We start from the raw sequence: 19,962 nt of genomic DNA on the forward strand, positions 1-19,962 counted from the left end.
CTATCAAGACAGCACTGTTGCTCGCTTTGACTACAGCTAAGCGGGTCAGTGATTTGTGTGCTCTTTCGACGAGACCTGACTGCCTGGCCATCAATGGTGACCTGAGCAGAGCAGTGTTACGTCCTAACCCGGCATTTGTGCCGAAGGTTATTAAGAGTTCATATAGGTCACAGACCGTGGAGCTGTGGGCTTTTTCTCCTCCTCCTCATAGAGAGAGGAGTGAGGAGAAGCTCCATCGCCTGTGCCCGGTACGCGCTTTGGCGTGTTACGTCGGCGCACAGCAGCGATTAGGTCATCGCCTCAGTTGTTTGTGTGTCACGGTGCGGCTGCACTAGGTAGACCACTTTCAAAACAGAGGCTGTCTCACTGGCTTTGTGAAGGCATTGAGACAGCTTATGAGGTAGCAGGGCGGCAATTGCCTCAGGGTATCAGAGCTCACTCCACTCGTGGAGTAGCGGCTTCTACTGCCCTTTTTAGAAGAACAGGAGTAGAGGATATCTGTAGAGCAGCATCCTGGTCGACGCCGTGTCCATTTATCCGTTTCTATCTCTTAGATATGTCTTCTAATTCTCTGGCTCGATCTGTACTCAGCGTGGCTGAAGGGAGATCTTGAGCAAGAAAGAGAGGAGAAGCAGGACTGTGGACTCAGGTTTCCATCAGGTCCGCTTTGGTTAGGAAGACGTGTTTTTGACAGATGTGTTTTCTAACTCTTTGGCTCGGTCTGTACTCAGCATAGCTGAAGGGAGATCTGGAGCTAGGAAGAGAGGGAAAAGCAGGACTATGGACTGGGTTTCCATCAGGTCCGCTTTGGATAAGAAAACATATTTTGTGACATGAATCCTGACTGACAGGATCAGTACAGTAGAGGCATGCGTTGATTAACAGAATATGAGGTCATCTATCTGCTTGTTCAGTTAGTATGACTCATGTTTTTGTTCCTGCCCACTAATCTCTGGGATTCCATTGAGTGAGTGAGGCGGTCTACCGCGTTCATAATGTAGAGTGACACTTGATGTCATTCCATTAGTGGTCGGTAGTGTTTTCACAGGATATTGAGGCACATCTATCTGCTAGTACAGATTAGTATGGATTCTATTCTGGTGATCTGCCCACTAGTCATTGGCATTGCCATTGGACTAGGTGGGGCGGGGTTTTTAACCGATGACGCGGTATATTGTGATGCCCGTAGGGGTTTTTAGTTGCAGTACTGCGGGACTCGGTTGCAGCCATTGCTAGGCTTGACTTTCTCGTTTCGATGGGAAGTGTTAGGCTCGGCAGGGAGTACATTTTGGAGCGCTACGCTCCGCCTTAAACCATTAGGAGCAGAGCTCCCCTATGGGGCGGAGCTCCACGATATAGAACGATTAGTTACCGGAGTGTAACTCCAGTTCTATGAGTGGAGCGGAGCCCCATAGGACTTAAGGCCCTGCCGACCCTCTCTAGTCTCACTGAAGAAAAATATCTCGGGAGGCTGATTGAGGGGAGGCACCCCCTCTTATAGGGACACCTGTACTCCTATTGGCTGTAGGTGTGTGCATAATTTTGTCTCAAGCTGCTGCTGCCTTAGGGCAGAGGGTAAACCATTAGGAGCAGAGCTCCCCTATGGGGCTCCGCTCCACTCATAGAACTGGAGTTACACTCCGGTAACTAATCGTCTTTTATGTTCAGGGAAATGTCAGCATTTTCATCAACAAGAACGTTTCTAATTCATCATTGACTTTAGTCCTCCATTCCCAGTGAGCACCGTCTGACGCTGACAACCATGGACATTGAAAATACATTGATTTCAACGTCCACAGACCTCCGATCCAGACCTGATTTGGCCCAAATATAGACGTCTATGTTTGGTTCAGATTTAGTCCGTTCTGGAACGGCCTTGATTTGACCCCACAAAAGTAGTTCATGATTGGTTCAGATTTCGTCCAAGTTTGGACAGTACAGTAAAGCACAGGAGAGTACAGTACAGTAGAGCACAATAGAGTAGAGTACAATATAATGTTCTGTATTGTACTGTACTGTACCCTTTTGTACCCTATTGTACTTTACTAAACTCTACTCTACTCTACTCTACTCTACTGTACAGCACTGCACTGCACAGGTCATTTAGCAGACTCAAATATCAGGTAGATAAGCAACTACCTATCACAGTCAAAGCAAGAAAATGCTTTATGTAACCATTACTGAGAATGTTATTGTAGTTGAAGTGTTCTATTGTTTTTTCCTGTTGTCAGAAAACTGTGAACATGATCACTGCCAGTTTAAAGCTTTTGTAAAAGTTTACATGTGACAGGTGGGAGCTACAATAAATGTTAAACACTGCAATGTTCAGTTGGTTCCATTTTTCTATTTTAATTGTAATAAAAAATATAAAAAAGTGATATAATGTTTCCTTCATTGACATGTGTATATACAAGTGAATTAATGTACGGTTGAAATTCGTCCATAGAGACAATGACAAAAAACGTATTTTCAACGTCCGGAAAAAACGTATTTTCAATGTCCGTAAAGACAACTTTTCAGCTTTCGTTCAGAACCAAAAATAAAACTGTTTTCAACGTCTAGAAAAGACGTCTTTGGGTTGAGTACTTCAGGATGACATAGCCAGGCATACAATTTAGGAAGTGGGCCAAAAACAGTTTGATGAGAACAAGCCACTTCATAGTTTGTATTTATCCTTGAACCAAACACAGGCAGGAAAGGAAAACATTGGAGGGGTAATTATATAAAAAATAATATAAACCAAAACAGTTTAACTATGAAAAGCCTATTCTTCCTTTCCAGTTTCCCCCTGGGGTATTATTGTAGCTGTCCTACACATTGATGCCACTGTTGCAAGCTCTTACAGCAAGCCCAAACGGGTTCTTATGGAGCACCTCAACCCAAACACAGCCCAACTCTTTGTGTGCCGCTTCCTTCCCTTATGAAACTGATTGGAAACAAAACTTTGTCCAGACTTCCATTCTTCTCCAGCTACAACAATTTATCCTTTGTTTCAGTAGACTCAAACAGTTATTGTCCTTTCTTTTAATGAAAAAGAAAACAGAGGGAGGTAAAATGGGAGGAACAAGCTCATCAACTTCCTCCGGATTCATGTTTCCAGAGGAGTATTTAGGCAGCAGTGGTATCAAACAATTCATGCGGGCAGAAACCCTTTCAAAGGACTCACAAAGGCTACGTTGCTTTATTTTGTACTTTCAAACACAATCTTCCACAAAGGCTGACACTTCCAGTACAATATCTGTAAAAAAAAAAAAAACATACTTGAACACACAGGCATTCACCTTTGATAAGTACCCTTTAAAAAAGGTGTACCCAACAACCTTTCAACTAAAAGGCTGTAAAACATTAACAAAAGCATGGTGTCCCTAATTCAGTCACCTGATCAGTGACCTATAATTAAGTGTGTGTACATAGTGCAGTCATTAGTTAGTAAAAATCCCTTTCCCCTGGCTTTCTCTGGATAGTTGTAATAATCAGTAATAGCCAGCCTGCACCAGGCCTCTGTGTTCATTTGTAATTCAGTATAATGAATTTGGATTTCTTTGCTTCAGAAAAAAGGTATTTACTGCCGGCCCCTCATCATTACCATCGGCTGTATCTTAACTCACATTGAGGACACTGTGTTAGATCAGTCTGTGTGCCATTTAGGGGAAAACCGGGCTCCAATCATAGACACCGCCTCATGGATAATTACTATAAAAGACAGAGATTGTCTGAGTAGAGTTCCACGCCTTCCTCTGCCAAAATGTTTACTATTTATTTATTTATTTTAAATGGCACTGGCATGCTTTTTCTGGGCTAGGGTGGTCTGTTCCCAGCGAGGGTAAGGACAGTTCATAAGGACAGTTCAACAGAGGCTGTGTCAGCAATTGCACAGACCACTATGATTTACGATCCCCAAAAATAGTATTGTCAGCTAAATTAATAGGGCAACATTCGTCTCAATTGTATCTATTGAAGCTTGTGGTTGACTGTTCTGCAGCCAAACAATGATGCTCATTATGATGATGATATCTATTGTAACATCGTGGAAATATACTCTTTCCTGGGTCATGCTATGTAGGGAGAACACATTTTAGAATGGTGTTAAAATACTACTTTAATTAAAGTAGTACCTGAATATATCCAATAAGAACAAAGATTTTTGGTTTCCGTTGCAAAAAGTTTCGCTACGACGTAGCCTCCTGAACCCGACCCAGGAAGCACTAATGTGGGTGGTCCCATTAGTTAGACTAAACAAACTGAAATCTGGATTCTACAGCATGATGAGTGACATGAGAGCTCTGACCATTCCACTGTCCTCTCTCTACTTCTCACACAACTATTAACATCCCTGAATGAAGGCATTCGGTTCCAGATGATGCTGCACGCGACCCCATCCTGAGCCTGTCTCATGTTGAGTTGAGCTATCAGAGAACCCATTGTGTAGGGGAGAGAGGAATGCTAGGTGTGAGAAGGAACCTGCTGACTAAGGATACGAGGCTGAGGCATAGAGGAATACAGCAGGCTAGGTAACCCTTTATTTTAAAGCCAGGTATTAACCAAGTACTTACTTAGAAATTACTTGTTGAAATCATTAAGTACCACCTTAAACTGGGCTGTAAAATAAAAGCATTACCACAGGCGATATAGACACAAAGACTGGATAAAGATCAAATACTGGATCCCCCTGCCTAAAAACAAATACTTAAAAGGGGAAATCTGTGATTTCTGCATATATTTTTGGACTTATAAAGTACTGATATTATGTATACCTATTGATTCTTTAAGAATATAACGTACAAATGCCTCAGTTGAGCTTAGTTCAGCTGTCACCCCATCAGAACCCAAAATATGAGTTGTTTTTACTCCATTGTTTGTGAACAATGTAAGTGTAAACAGACACTGTATAGCCTCACAACATTGTTGAAACTATCATTTGCATATCATGGATGGTCAGTCCTTGCATCCATAGCTCTGTCTATGAATTTGAGAGTGGTTACATTTCTCCAGCCCCATCACACAGCTGTTTACCAAATCAGTGGCGAGGACCCCGCTTTGTTTTTGTTTGAACTACAGATTGTCCCTTTAACTATGAACCTGTAATGTACTTTCAATCATATCCAAGTCTGTAGCCTACCTACACGACATGAACCTCAAACTTGAATACACAGCAACGCATGAGCATGGCCATATACACTACATATCCAAAACTATAACAGCCTCCACTCCTCTGGGAAGGCTTTCCACTAGATGTTGGAACATTGCTGCGGGGACTTGCTTCCATTCAGCCACAAGGGCATTAGTGAGGTCGGGCACTGATCTTGGGCGATTAGGCCTGGCTCGCAGTCGGCTTTCCAAATCATCCCAAAGGTGTTCGATGGGGTTGAAGTCAGGGCTCTGTGCAGGCCAGTCAAGTTCTTCCACACCGATCTTGACAAACCATTTCTATATGGACCTCGCTTTGTCCTGCTGAAACAGGAAAGGGCCTTCCCCAAACCCTTGCCACAAAGTTGGAAGCACAGAATTGTCTCGCATGCCATTGATTTCCCTTCACTGGAACTAAGGGGCCTAGCCCGAACCATGAAAAACAGCCCCACACCATTATTCCTCCTCCACCGAACTTTACAGTTGGCACTGTGCATTCGGGCAGGTAGCGTTCTCCTGGCATCCGCCAAACCCAGATTTGTCCGTTGGACTGTCAGATGGTGAAGCATGATTCATCACTCCAGAGAACGCGTTTCCACTGCTCCAGAGTCCAATGGTGGCGAGCTTTACACCACTCCAGCCGACACTTGGCATTGCGCATGGTGATCTTAGACTTGTGTGCGGCTGCTCAGCCATGGAAACCCATTTCATGAAGCTCCCGACAAACAGTTCTTGTGCTGACGTTGCTTCCAGAGGCAGTTTGGAACTCGGTAGTGAGTGTTGCAACCGAGGACAGACTATTTTTACGCGCTACGCGCTTCAGCACTCGGCTGTCCCATTCTGTGAGCTTGTGTGGCTTACCACTTCGCGGCTGAGCCGTTGTTGCTCCTAGACGTTTCCGCTTCACAATAACAGCACTTACAGTTGACCGGGGTAGCTCTAGCAGGGCAGAGATTTGACGAACTGACTTGTTGGAAAGGTGGCATCCTATGACGGTGCCACGTTGAAAGTCACTGAGCTCTTCAGTAAGGCCATTCTACTGCCAATGTCTGAAATAGACGAATCCACTAATTTGAATGGGTGTCCACATACTTTTGCATATATAGTGTAACTGCACTAGACTCTGTGTAAAGGACCAGTCTCCTGAACCTTGTCCAATTAACCAGGAGATTAACTCTTGACGGTGTGAGTTCCACTGTGGTGCCAGCACAACAGGGTGCCATGTTGCTGCCCGCCGCTGATCCTGTTGGGGAGGGCAGTGGAGCGGCAGGCATAATGTCTCCTCCCTACCCATCAGAGGGCACCCTGTCCTGGGCAGAGTGCTCAATGTCCCAGCTAATGTGGCCAACCCAATGCCAGTCCCCATCTCTAATGGGTGCACTTATTGTGTCCGCACGGATAATGTTCCATCACTGCAGTTGATTCTGTGCAAGCGGAGCGGCAGTAATCCAATATGGATTGAACAATGTCATTAAGGGGAATGAATGACATGGTGGGAGCAAAGACATGAAAGTTGCTAACCCCTGTGATGTCACAAGTCCCTCTGCACTGCTAGAACACAGGGAATCTACAAGGCTGAGGAGAATCTACCTGCTCCTCTCTACTTCCCATCGCTCCTCTCCTCTTCTGTCCTGGACCTATTTGTTCATTAATATAATATGCCATTTAGCAGATGCTTTTATGCAATTTACAGTCACGCGTGCAAACATTTTACATATGGGTGCCCCCGGAATCGAACCCACAACCCTGGCATTGCAAGCAGTGTGATCTAGTGGACAGAATAGCTGAATTATGACTGTGACTGAACAGCCAGCTTGTACTGTATGTTCAGTCTTATTCAGAACACTGGCTAAATCAGAAAGAGGATTGGAAAGGATCTGTTTTCAATCTTATCATGTTTTGACCCCTGACTTTCCTGTGGGACTCTGCCTGATTCCAGGGCAGTTGCCTGATGGTCTGATCCAAAGGCAGTTTGTTTGTGTTAGACTCTAATCCCAGGGCAGAATGTTGTTCTGATAGAAACTGCCCTGGGATCTAGCTATCTCACTGTAAACAAAACCCCTCTTTCTCATGATAGCTGCAGTGGATTATTGCCAATAATAAATGTAGCCATTCAGATCCTTCAAATTATTTTAATTGTTTCCACATTCATGTATGCCGTCATATAAACTCCTCATTAGTTACACACAACTAACAATAAAAGACTAACCCGTGTGGACAACAGAAAAGGTCCGAAAAATCCCCCAGGAAAGGGTCCTGCAAAGAATGTTCAGGCCTCTGTTTGTCAGAGAGTAGCAAAACAAATGTCAAAGGAGATAAGAGCGAGAGAAAGCAGTATTGTCATTTTTTTATTCAAAGATTAAGAAAAAAATATCATGGTCTTGAAGAGAAGTACCCATCCCATTTGCATGTCAGGAAGAAGCCAAAAATAAGCGATGGACAGCAAGTGATTATATTCTGTCAATATAGAAACAAATACAACTCAAGGTATCATTTACAGTACAAATGAAAAATAAACAAATTCCTTCCAATAATGTGTCGTGCAGGAATCATTTTCAGGATGTGTATTATAGATAGATAAAAAGGTTGCCTCTCCTGGGTTTTCACTCTAACTTTTGTGTTACGATGTTAGGAGTGAAGAGTGTGGGATAGTGCAGATATCGCTCCTTAAACCTTCTATTTCACACATTTTCACACAACTGTCTGCAGTTTCCGTCCATAAACAATTACAGTTTGTTTGGACAAAAATAAGATGTATCTTTACTCCTAGAGTAAAGGATTTGTATTGTGTTCTGGGGTTGTTGATAGTTTTCTTAGGGGGCGCTGCAGAGGTCGCTTTTTTTATGTCATTATTTTTCAAGATAGAAAATCCCTTAGATAGGGATATACAGTACCTTGAGGTAGGACATGTTATATCGCTATACTGCTCTCGCTCTCGACATTGAAAATCATAGAATAAACCTTCCCCCTCTGTGGGTCTGTCAACAACAACAAAGCAACACTCTTCTTCAATAGTCCCCTGTAGCTCAGTTGGTTGAGCATGGCGCTTGCAACGCCAGGGTTGTGGGTTCGTTTCCCACGGGGGGCCAGTATGAAAATGTATGCACTCACTAACTGTAAGTCGCTCTGGATAAGAGCGTCTGCTAAATGACTAAAATGTAAATAGTCTAGTCATAAACAGATTCAAGTGAAACCATTCTTGCTGATTTGAATCAGTCATAGGCTGTTGGTGAGAACAGATCACAGCATTATGCAGAATTTGACATGCCGCTGATTTAAAGGTGGAAAAAACAAAAGCAAGGCTATCATTCTCATTAGTCTAATCCCATTATATATAATCTACAGGCAATAACAGACATGCAGCTGAATTCAACCAGATTGATCAATCTACCTAACCGATCTGACCATCACATCTGGTAGTCTGTAGAGCATGGCTCTTGCAACGTCCGGATAGTGGGTCTGACATTTATGCACGCATGACAGTAAATTGCTTTAGATAAAAGCGTCTGCTAAATGGCATAGATTATTATATACAGTATATTATATATATATATATATATATATATATATATATATATATATATATATATATATATATATATATATATATAAGAATTTTGGGACCATGTCTCAAACAATGGTTTCAGCTATATGTATGAGCTATCTGTCTTGAATATCTGTGTTTTGAGTAACCTTGTGACCCAGCCAGCTGTCTACCTAACCCTTTGACAACCTGTTGAACCCAGGGTTTGAAGGTTTCCTGTGGGGGCTGACAAAGCACCCAGAGCACATACAAGAAGAGAGCACCCAACTGCACCAACACCACAGACACCACAGCTTCCGGGTTGGTATCACAAGGGCTGAGCTTTCTCATGAGAACCTTCTCAACTCCTTACCTCCAAACATTTAACTCACGGAGAGAATGTACACACTTGTCTGTCTGCGTCTATAATTGTCTGTGTGAGTGTTTGGGTGTGTGCGTGTGATTCATGCAGGTTTGTATGTAAGTGATTAAGTATGTGTTTTATCCAGACAAATCTTACTATCTGAATGATTTTCTGGCATATTATCAAACTTTATCCCTCACTATTTTGCAGAGAACTGAAGAAAGACTGAAACATTACTGTCTGAAACAATGTAATTTAGCAGGATGCAGTGTTGCATAGAGTGCTTGTTCACAGTGACAGTGTCTAGACTGTTTTCCACCATGATTCACTTCTTTGCACACACAGACGGATCCTCTTCCGGTTGGGTGTGTAGATAAATAGAACCCACTGTGAACATTTAACCTGCTATCATTCAGAATCACAAACTGGCAGTATCACAATCCCTCTCTTATAGTTGCACCATTTTCTGATGTCTACTGTATCCCATCTGGTGGAATAAGTGAAACACTGCATGAGTTTATACTATTTAGCAGATACTTTTATCCAAAGCAACTTACAGTAATGGCTGTTTTCATTATACGTATGGGTGGCCCCAGCGGGAATCCAACCCGTGACACTTGGCGTAGCAAGCGCCATGCTTTACCGACTGAGACACACAGGGCCACATTCTAATGCCTTTTCCACCTTAAGAATAATGGAATGATTATTACAGTGATATTAGGTGTCCTATACTGTCCCTACTGTTTGGTATTTGGTATTTTATTAGGATCCCCATTAGCGGTCGTGAAAGCAGCAGCTACTCTTCCTGGGGTCCACACAAAACATGAAACATGACATAATACAGAACATTAATAGACAAGAACAGGTCAAGGACAGAACTAAGGCCTAATATGTGTCCCATATGGACCCTCTATCCTGAGAGCAGACAAAGCTTCCCCAGTTTACAGTAATGTACTGTTAAACTGAAGTTTCTTTGAAAATTTACAGTAACATACTGTATCTTTTTCCCCAAAAAAACCTTAGTCGGGCTTGTGTCGCAACTTACTGTTGAAAGTTAGAATAGTAGAAATGGTTGGGCATCAGCAGTTTTTCTCTTGTTATGTCAGTCACTGAAAGTCACTAAATTAGCCCATGTTAGCTAAAATGTTTTAGATTGGTAAATTATTCTAGCGGCCAGCGATCTAAACTTGTACCCTTTACAGACAGACTTTAAGGTATGTTGCCTGTAAAAAAAATAATGCAATGATTTTTTGAACCCAATTCATACAGTCCCATTTTTACCACATTCTTGCCAGGAGAAGCCTTTTATATCTCCCGTGCACATGCCGGCAACTTTAGGAGTGGGAGACATGGGACAATGTGAGTGGATGTCTATTTTAATAATCCATTGAATATACCAGGGGCGCCACTTTGGTTTTAGAAGAGGGGGGACATAACATTTGTTATACATTTTTTTGCTGGATAAACTCCAAACAGCCTACCCGACCGCTCGGAGGCGTCTGCATGGTCCTAAAGCTCACTGTTGCTTTAGGACCATGCCCCCCCGTCCCCCATCCACCATCCCCAGTGAAAGTTGCGCCCCTGGAATATACAATCACAAAGAAATCCATTATTTTTTAGGCAGGTCCTAAGAAACATAAGCACTAATCAAATGTATTTTCTATTTAATAGAATGGCATATTTTGAGTTTAGTTATGTTACTAGTCTGTGCAGCCTATTAATGCAGCATGCACATTAAATCAATATTTTGTTCATTAAACAGACAAGACACACTTAGGCTACCCTGATCACAGTCAACAAACATACACTACCAGTCAAACGTTTGGACACACCTACTCATTCAAGGGTTTTTCTTTATTTTTACTATTTTTAACATTGTAGAATAATAGTGAAGACATCAAAACTATGTAATAACACATATGGAACCATGTAGTAACCAAAAAAGTGTTAAACAAATCAAAATATATTTTATATTTGAGATTCTTCAAATAGCCACCCTTTGCCTAGATGACAGCTTTGCACACTCTTGGCATTCTCTCAACCAGCTTCATGAGGTAGTCAACTGGAATGCATTTCAATTAACAGGTGTGCCTTCTTAAAAGTTGATTTGTGGAATTTCTTTCCTTCTTAATGCATTTGAGCCAATCAGTTGTGTTGTGACAAGGTAGGGGGTATACAGAAAATAGCACTATTTGGTTAAAAAAAACAAGTCCATAGGTCAGTCAATACGGAAAATTCCAAGTGCAGTTGCAAAAAATATCAAGCGTAATAATGAAAGTTACCTCTGCTGCAGAGGATAAGTTCAATAGAGTTACCAGCCTCAGGAATTGCAGCCCAAATAAATGCTTCACAGAGTTCAAGTCACAGACACATCTCAACATCAACTGTTCAGAGGGGACTGTGTGAATCAGGCCTTCATGGTCGAATTGCTGCCAAGGAACCACTACTAAAGGACACCAATAAGAAGAAGAGACCTACTTGGGCCAAGAAACACGAGCAATGGACATTAGACCGGTGGAAATCTGTCCTTTGGTCTGGATTCCAAATTTGAGATTTTGGGTTCCAACCGCTGTGTCTTTATGAGACGCGTTGTGGGTGAACGGATGATCTCCGCATGTGTAGTTCCCACCGTAAAGCATGGAGGAGGAGGTGTTATAATGAAATATAACAGAATAAAATACAAATAATATTTTTCCTTGCTTCATGTCATGTAAAAAAGTGATATTTCTAAACAGAGCACAAGGCAAGCCCATGCTTTTTTTTATTCACATTTAATCTCTTTCCTACCCTCACTCCCCTTTGTTAGGGAGCAGGCATAGGGTCTTACACTGAGAGTATCTTTATCATGATACCGATAGAAAATAACAGCAACCTATATTTTCAAGAGCATGTGTCACGACTTCCTCCGAAGCTGCCTCCTCCTCCTTGCTCGGGCAGGCTTCGGCGTTCGTCGTCGCCGGAGTACTAGCTGCTGCCGATCTATGTTTCTGTGTTCTACTTGTTTTGTCTTTATTGTTCACACCTGGTTCCCATTATGTATTGATTTCTTCCCTATTTAACCCTCTGGCTCCCACTGTGTTTTGTGCGTGTCTGTTCATGTTTGGTTGTCGTCTGGTGAGCGGGTTTGTTCCTCCCTGCGTGGAGGTTATGTAATTTACGTTACCTACGAGTAAAGTAAGTTTTCGATTAGCTCTGTGTCCTGCGCCTGACTTCGTCCTACCGCATCACACTGACCCCCTGACAGAAACACGCACCTTAAATGGAGTCAGCAGGTACATTCATTTCGTCCGGATCAATGGAGGAACGTGTCCAACAGCAGGCGACCATGATCCAGACTCTCGGCACCGCAATGGAGCGCGTGTTGAACACCATGGAGCGATGGGAGAGAGGTGGTTATCCTACACCTCCTCCAACTACACAACCACCCACACCGCTGTCCACCCCTTCGTCACCTGGGTCCAGTGGGATTCGGCTCTCGCTCCCGAGGGCATACGATGGTACAGCTGCCGGGTGCCAGGGTTTTCTGCTCCAGGTAGAGCTCTACCTGGCTACCATCCACCCGGCTCCCTCGGGATACGAGAGCGTGTCCGCCCTCCTCTCCTGTCTGTCGGGGAGAGCGCTCGAGTGGGCCAACGCCGAGTGGGGAGGAATAGACGCAGCGTCAGTACGCTATGAGGATTTCACCCGCCGCTTTCGGGCGGTATTCGATCATCCACCGGAGGGGAGAGCGGCGGGGGAACGTCTATTTCACCTCAGACAGGGGAAGAGGAGCGCACTGGACTTCAGGACTCTGAATGCCAGAGCAGGATGGAATGAGAGGGCCCTGATCGACCACTACCGATGCAGCCTACGAGAGGACGTTCGTCGGGAACTGGCCTGCAGGGATACCACCCTTAACCTGGACCAACTGGTGGATATGTCGATAAGGCTGGATAACCTGTTGGCAACCCGCGGACGTCCGGATCAGGGGCCGTCCATTCCATCCCCCAGCACCTCCGACCCTACCCCTATGGAGCTCGGAGGTGCTGCGCTTAGGGAGACCGGAAGAAGGGCCGTCTCCTGCACCAACTGTGGCCGCAGAGGACACACTGCTGGTCGGTGCTGGGGAGGGTCTTTAGGGAGTCGAGGCAGAGCACTGGTGGACCATCTCAGGTGAGTAGGCACCCGACTCACACAGAGCTCCCTGTTGCGCATATGTGTATTGATATCGTATTTCCAGAGTTTTCCCCTCATTCCCAGCATAAGGCGCTCGTAGATTCAGGCGCAGCTGGGAACTTTATTGATTGTCAGTTTTCCCGTAGTTTAAGGATTCCTAGTGTTCCTGTTGATGTGCCCTTCCCTGTACATGCCTTAGATAGTCGCCCTTTAGGGTCAGGCCTGATTAGGGAGGTCACAGCTCCACTCTGGATGAAGACGCAGGAGGGTCATGAGGAGAAAGTTAGTCTCTATCTGATTGATTCTCCTGCGTTTCCAGTGGTGTTGGGGCTTCCCTGGTTAACTTCTCATGACCCCATGATTTCATGGCAACAGAGGGCTCTCAAGGGATGGTCAAGTCAGTGCTCGGGGAGGTGTGTAGGTGTTTCCATAGGGGCAACTACGGTGGAAAGACCAAACCAGGTCTCCACCATGCACATTCCCCCCAAATATGCCGATTTGGCTCTCGCCAGGGGGATTGTGCAATAAATCTCCAGGTAGGCGCTGCACTTCCCCGGAGTCACATGTATCCCCTGTCACAGGAAGAGACGGCGGCTATGGAAACATATGTCTCTGAATCTCTGGGGCAGGGATACATTCGGCCATCCACTTCACCTGTCTCCTCAAGTTTCTTTTTTGTGAAGAAGAAGGATGGAGGTTTACGCCCGTGCATTGACTACCGGGGGTCTCAATCAGATCACTGTCAAGTACAGTTATCCACTACCACTCATTGCTAGTATGACGGAGTCATTGCACGGGGCGCGCTTCTTAACAAAATTGGATCTCAGGAGTGTGTACAACCTGGTGCGTATCCGGGAGGGAGATGAGTGGAAGACGGCATTTAGTACCACATCTGGGCACTATGAGTATCTCGTCATGCCGTACGGGTTGATGAACGCTCCATCAGTCTTCCAATCCTTTGTAGATGAGATTTTCAGGGACATGCATGGACAGGGTGTAGTGGTGTATATAGATGATATTCTCATATACTCCACTACATGAGCCGAGCATGTGTCCCTGGTGCGCAAGGTGCTTGGTCAACTGTTGTAACATGACCTGTACGTCAAGGTGGAGAAATGTCTGTTCTTTCAAAAGTCTGTCTCCTTCCTAGGGCACCGCCTGTCCACGTCAGGGGTGGAGATGGAGATTGACCGCATTTCGGCCGTGCGTAAATGGCCGACTCCAACCACGGTTAAGGAGGTGCAGCGATTCTTAGGCTTTGGTCAGGTAGCGGCTCCCATTACCTCCTAGCTGACGGGGGGACCGGTGCGACTGCAGTGGTCAGCCGAGGCGGACAGGGTGTTTGGTCACCTGAAGGACCTGTTTACCTCGACTCCAGTGCTGGCTCATCCGGATCCCTCCTTAGCATTCACAGTAGAGGTGGACGCATCCGAGCCTGGGATAGGAGCTGTACTGTCTCAGCGCTCGGGTACGCCACCAAAACTCCGCCCCTGTGCTTTCTTTTCGAAGAAGCTCAGCCCGGCGGAGCGCAACTATGATGTGGGGGACCGGGAGCTGTTAGCTGTGGTTAAAGCTCTGAAAGTGTGGAGGCATTGGCTTGAGGGGGCTAAAAAACCTTTTCTCATTTTGATTGACCACCGCAATCTGGAGTACATCCGGGCGGCGAGGAGATTGAACCCTCGCCAGGCAAAGTGGGCCATGTTTATCACTCGTTTTGTGTTCACCCTTTCTTACAGACCAGGTTCCCAGAACGCTAAGGCAGACGCCCTGTCCCGACTGTATGACACAGAGGAGAGGTCCATTGAGCCCACTCCCATACTTCCGGCGTCGTGTCTGGTGGCACCGGTGGTGTGGGAGGTTGACGCGGACATTGAGCGGGCGTTACGTACAGAGCCCACACCTCCCAGTGTCCAGAGGGTTGTATGTACGTGCCATTAGAGGTCCGCGATCGATTGATCTATTGGGCTCACACGTCACCCTCCTCTGGTCATCCTGGCATCGGTCGGACAGTGCACTGTCTTAGTGGGAAATACTGGTGGCCCACTTTAGCCAAGGACGTGAGGGTTTATGTTTCCTCCTGCTCGGTGTGCGCTCAGTGTAAGGCACCTAGACACCTGCCCAGAGGGAAATTTCAACCCCTACCCGTTCCACAACGGCCGTGGTCCCACCTATCGGTGGATTTTGTTACGGACCTTCAACCGTCACAATGGAACACCACGATCCTGGTTGTTGTGGATCGGTTTTCTAAGTCCTGCCGTCTCATTCCTATGCCCGGTCTCCCTACGGCCCTACAGACTGCGGAGGCCCTATTTACACACGTCTTCCAGCACTACGGGGTACCTGAGGATATTGTATCTGATCGGGGTCCCCAGTTCACCTCAAGGGTCTGGAAGGCGTTCATGGAACGTCTGGGGGTCTCGGTCAGCCTGACCTCTGGTTTCCACCCCGAGTCTAATGGGCAGGTGAAATGGGTAAATCAGGATGTGGGTAGGTTCCTGCGGTCCTACTGCCAGGACAGGCTGGGGGAGTGGTCGGTGTTCTTGCCATGGGCCGAATATGCCCAGACCTCTCTCCGTCACTCCTCCCCTAACTTAACGCCATTCCAATGTGTTTTAGGTTACCAACCGGTTCTGGCACAGTGGTACCAGAGCCAGACCGAGGCTGCTGCGGTGGATGATTGGTTTCGGCGGGCGGCGGAGACGTGGGACGCTGCTCACGTCCACCTCCAACGAGGTTACCTATAGGTTATTACTCCCCCAAGATTATCGTATTAACCCCTCGTTTCATGTGTCTCTCCTCAGGCCGGTGGTGGGTGGTCCACTCCAGGAGTCTGAGGTGCGGGAGTTCCCTCCGCCTCCTCTGGACATCGAGGGGGCCCTAGCGTACTCCATCCGTTCCATCCTGGATTCGAGGCGTCGGGAGGGGGGCGTCAGTGCGCCGGTGTCAGTGCGCTGCTGGAGCTGCGTGTCAAGGGGGGGGGGGGTACTGTCACAATTTCCTCCGAAGCTGCCTCCTCTTCTTTTTTTCGGGCAGGCTTCGGTGTTCGTCGTCACCGGCCTTATAGCCACTGCCGCATCTCATCTCATCATTCCATTTGTTTTGTCTTGTCTATTACACACACCTGGTTCATATCCCCTCATTAGTACATGTATAAGTGTTCCCTCTGCCCCCTTGTCCTTGTGGGTGATTGTTTAATGTGAGGAGAGAGTAGCTCGGTTGAGCTACATGTATTTTGTATTTGCCGGGGTATATTTTCCCTGTGTGCTTGTTTTGCACACTGGACTGGTTGACGCTATCCAACGTAACTCTGTACTACAGAATAAACTCTGTATTCTGTGATTTACTCTCCTGCGCCTGACTCCTTCAAATCACCTATCACAACCTCCACGGGCTTTTGGAGTTGCCTATATCCGATCGAGCAAAATAATAGGCCTACAGTTGGTTTAGGTAACATTGTTGCATGCTAAATGTTTCTGATCAGTGATAGAGCAAACGAATAGATGTGCTATACCACCTCCACTTATTTGCCCAGCCAGAGAATTAATCAAATAAACTCAGCAAAAAAAGAAACGTCCTCTCACTGTCAACTGCGTTTATTTTCAGCAAACTTAACATGTGTAAATATTTGTATGAACAGAACAAGATTCAACAACTGAGACATGAACTGAACAAGTTCCACAGACATGTGACTAACAGAAATGGAATAATGTGTCCCTGAACAAAGGGGGGTCAAAATCTAAAGTAACAGTCATTATCTGGTGTGGCCACCAGCTGCATTAAGTACTGCAGTGCATCTCCTCCTCATGGACTGCACCAGATTTGCCAGTTCTTGCTGTGAGATGTTACCCCACTCTTCCACCAAGGCACCTGCAAGTTCCCGGACATTTTGGGGGGGAATGGCCCTTGCCCTCACCCTTAGATCCAACAGGTCCCAGACGTGCTCAATGGGATTGAGATCCGGGCTCTTCGCTGGCCATGGCAGAACACTGACATTACTGTCTTGCAGGAAATCACACACAGAACGAGCTGTCATGCTGGAGGGTCATGTCAGGATGAGCCTGCAGGAAGGGTACCACATGAGGGAGGAGGATGTCTTCCCTGTAACGCACAGCGTTGAGATTGCCTGCAATGACAACAAGCTCAGTCCGATGATGCTGTGACACACCGCCCCAGACCATGACGGACCCTCCACCTCCAAATCGATCCCGCTCCAGAGTACAGGCCTCGGTGTAACGCTCATTCCTTCGAAGATAAACGCGAATATGACCATCCCCCCTGGTGAGACAAAACCGCGACTCATCAGTGAAGAGCACTTTTTGCCAGTCCTGTCTGGTCCAGCAACGGTGGGTTTGTGCCCATAGGCGACATTGTTGCTGGTGATGTCTGGTGAGGACCTGCCTTACAACAGGCCTACAAGCCCTCAGTCCAGCCTCTCTCAGCCTATTGCGGACAGTCTGAGCACTGATAGAGGGATTGTGGGTTCCTGGTGTAACTCGGGCAGTTGTTGTTGCCATCCTGTACCTGTCCCGCAGGTGTGATGTTCGGATGTACGGATCCTGTGCAGGTGTTGTTACACGTGGTCTGCCACTGCGAGGACGATCAGCTGTCCGTCCTGTCTCGCTGTAGCGCTGTCTTAGGCGTCTCACAGTACGGACATTGCAATTTATTGCCCTGGCCACATCTGCAGTCCTCATGCCTCCTTGCAGCATGCCTAAGGCATGCTCAAGCAGATGAGCAGGGACCCTGGGCATCTTTCCTTTGGTGTTTTTCAGAGTCAGTAGAAAGGCCTCTTTAGTGTCCTAAGTTTTCATAACTGTGACCTTTATTGCCTACCTCTGTAAGCTGTTAGTGTCTTAATGACCGTTCCACAGGTGCATGTTCATTAATTGTTTATGGTTTATTGAACAAGCATGGGAAACAGTGTTTAAACCCTTTACAATGAAGATCTGTGAAGTTATTTGGATTTTTACGAATTATCTTTGAAAGACAGGGTCCTGAAAAAGGGACGTTTCTTTTTTTGCTGAGTTTATATAGAAGGATATTCAGTGAAACAAAATCACTTTAATTGATTAAGACAAGTGATCGGCTTTTGGTCAGGAGTACTGTAGGCCCAGGCTACTAAGCGACCGCGAGTGAAGAGCAAAATAATCCACTTGTTAAATTAACATGAAGGCAACATTTTCTGATCAGTGCTAATAAATGAGCCAACTAGACAAGATGATCATGAGCAGCACTCACCTCAACTTAGCTAACATTTCCACAGCCTAATTATAGCCTAACCAATATCCAAACGGAGATTCAGTGAAAATAAAAATCTGACATTGATTGATTTATCAAGAGTCCCCACGCTTGTCTCAAAGCGTTCTGGGATATTTTATTTCAGCTCATGAAACATGGGACCAACACTATACATGTTGCGTTTATATTTATGTTAAGTGTATATAGCCTGTATTTTGTTTCAATCAAAGCAGATTCTGTGGAGTGTTGTGTGCTATTGGGTTTTGGCCCATGATATTGTTTTTTACTATTCAGCTACCATCCTAATTCTCATAAGAAATTAGGTGTTGTTTTTGGTGTAACAGTAACGTTATTTGCTATTATATTTGGTTCTGTTATGTAGAATAATAATGAATTATTATGTGATTTTCCAAGACATTGATTCAGCTTTGATCTAACTTTACTAAACAAGCACCATTGTGAGAAGTGGCGGAGCACGTCGCTTCTGCAGCACTAAACCCCTGCAGCCCGCGCATCGAAGGAGCAATTGAAGGACACCAAGCCTGCTCTTTTGCCTGATTTAAAATTTGGTGACGCAGAAACGAGAGACCGCAACATCAGAATCTGGGAATATTTGGCCAAGGAAACATTTCTGGTTGGTCTCAGGCAGTGGCGGTTTTACACGGAGGCCGGGGGAGGCCCGTGCCTCCCTGGAAATGTCCCTGGCCACCCCTGTGGCCCCCCCGTGCTGACCAAATAAAAAATTATGAATGTATAACTATTTTACACGCGAGCGCCAAAAGCGGAACTAATGCAACGCTCTACACGGCAACGTTCTACACGGGTAAATTAGAGTGGCGCACCCGAAGGTCGAAGGTAAGCAAAACGATTTAATATCATAAGTGACTTGTTGTTCTTGCACATAGCCTACATGTTCCTTTTGTTCCTCACACATAAATCAAATCAAGTTTTTAAATGTCTGGTCTCGATTTGTTTAGAAATGTAATCATATCTAAGCAAACTCATCGAAGCAGAAGCAAATATCCAAATGTTAGTAGGCTATCCTTGCTAGGTCTACACAATGTTGTGATGTTAACCACGTAACTTCATCCGTCTTGGCTGTTGCATCGCGATAACAAATACATTTTTAGTAAAGTAATCAACAGGTTATCTGCCAGTGTTAAGTAGGGAGGGATGGTTAGGTAACAAAATGTAATGCATGCCCCTACGTTTTTTCTTCTTCTAATAGTTATCATGAAACGAGGAAGGGACATAAAGTCATTTTTTGCCCCAGCAAACAAAAAAGTTAGATAGAGTTTATGATTTTATTCTTTTGAATTATCTCTGCCAAACATGTATGTACTACAAATCTTCAAGCTCCACAGATGTTTTATGGCATCCACTAAACCTCTTTAGATATTTGTAAATTATACAGTGTGATACCTTTCAACGAAAGTTTATTTTATTTTTTACCAACTATGATTTTCCTTTTGAAAACAAGCAAAGCAAGAAAAAAAGAAACAAAATCACTCCAATCATTGCACACTTGTGTCGTTCAGACTTTGCAGGTCCAGCT

The sequence above is a fragment of the Coregonus clupeaformis genome, chromosome 31, assembly GCF_020615455.1.
Source record: "Coregonus clupeaformis isolate EN_2021a chromosome 31, ASM2061545v1, whole genome shotgun sequence".
Lineage (NCBI taxonomy): Eukaryota > Metazoa > Chordata > Actinopteri > Salmoniformes > Salmonidae > Coregonus > Coregonus clupeaformis.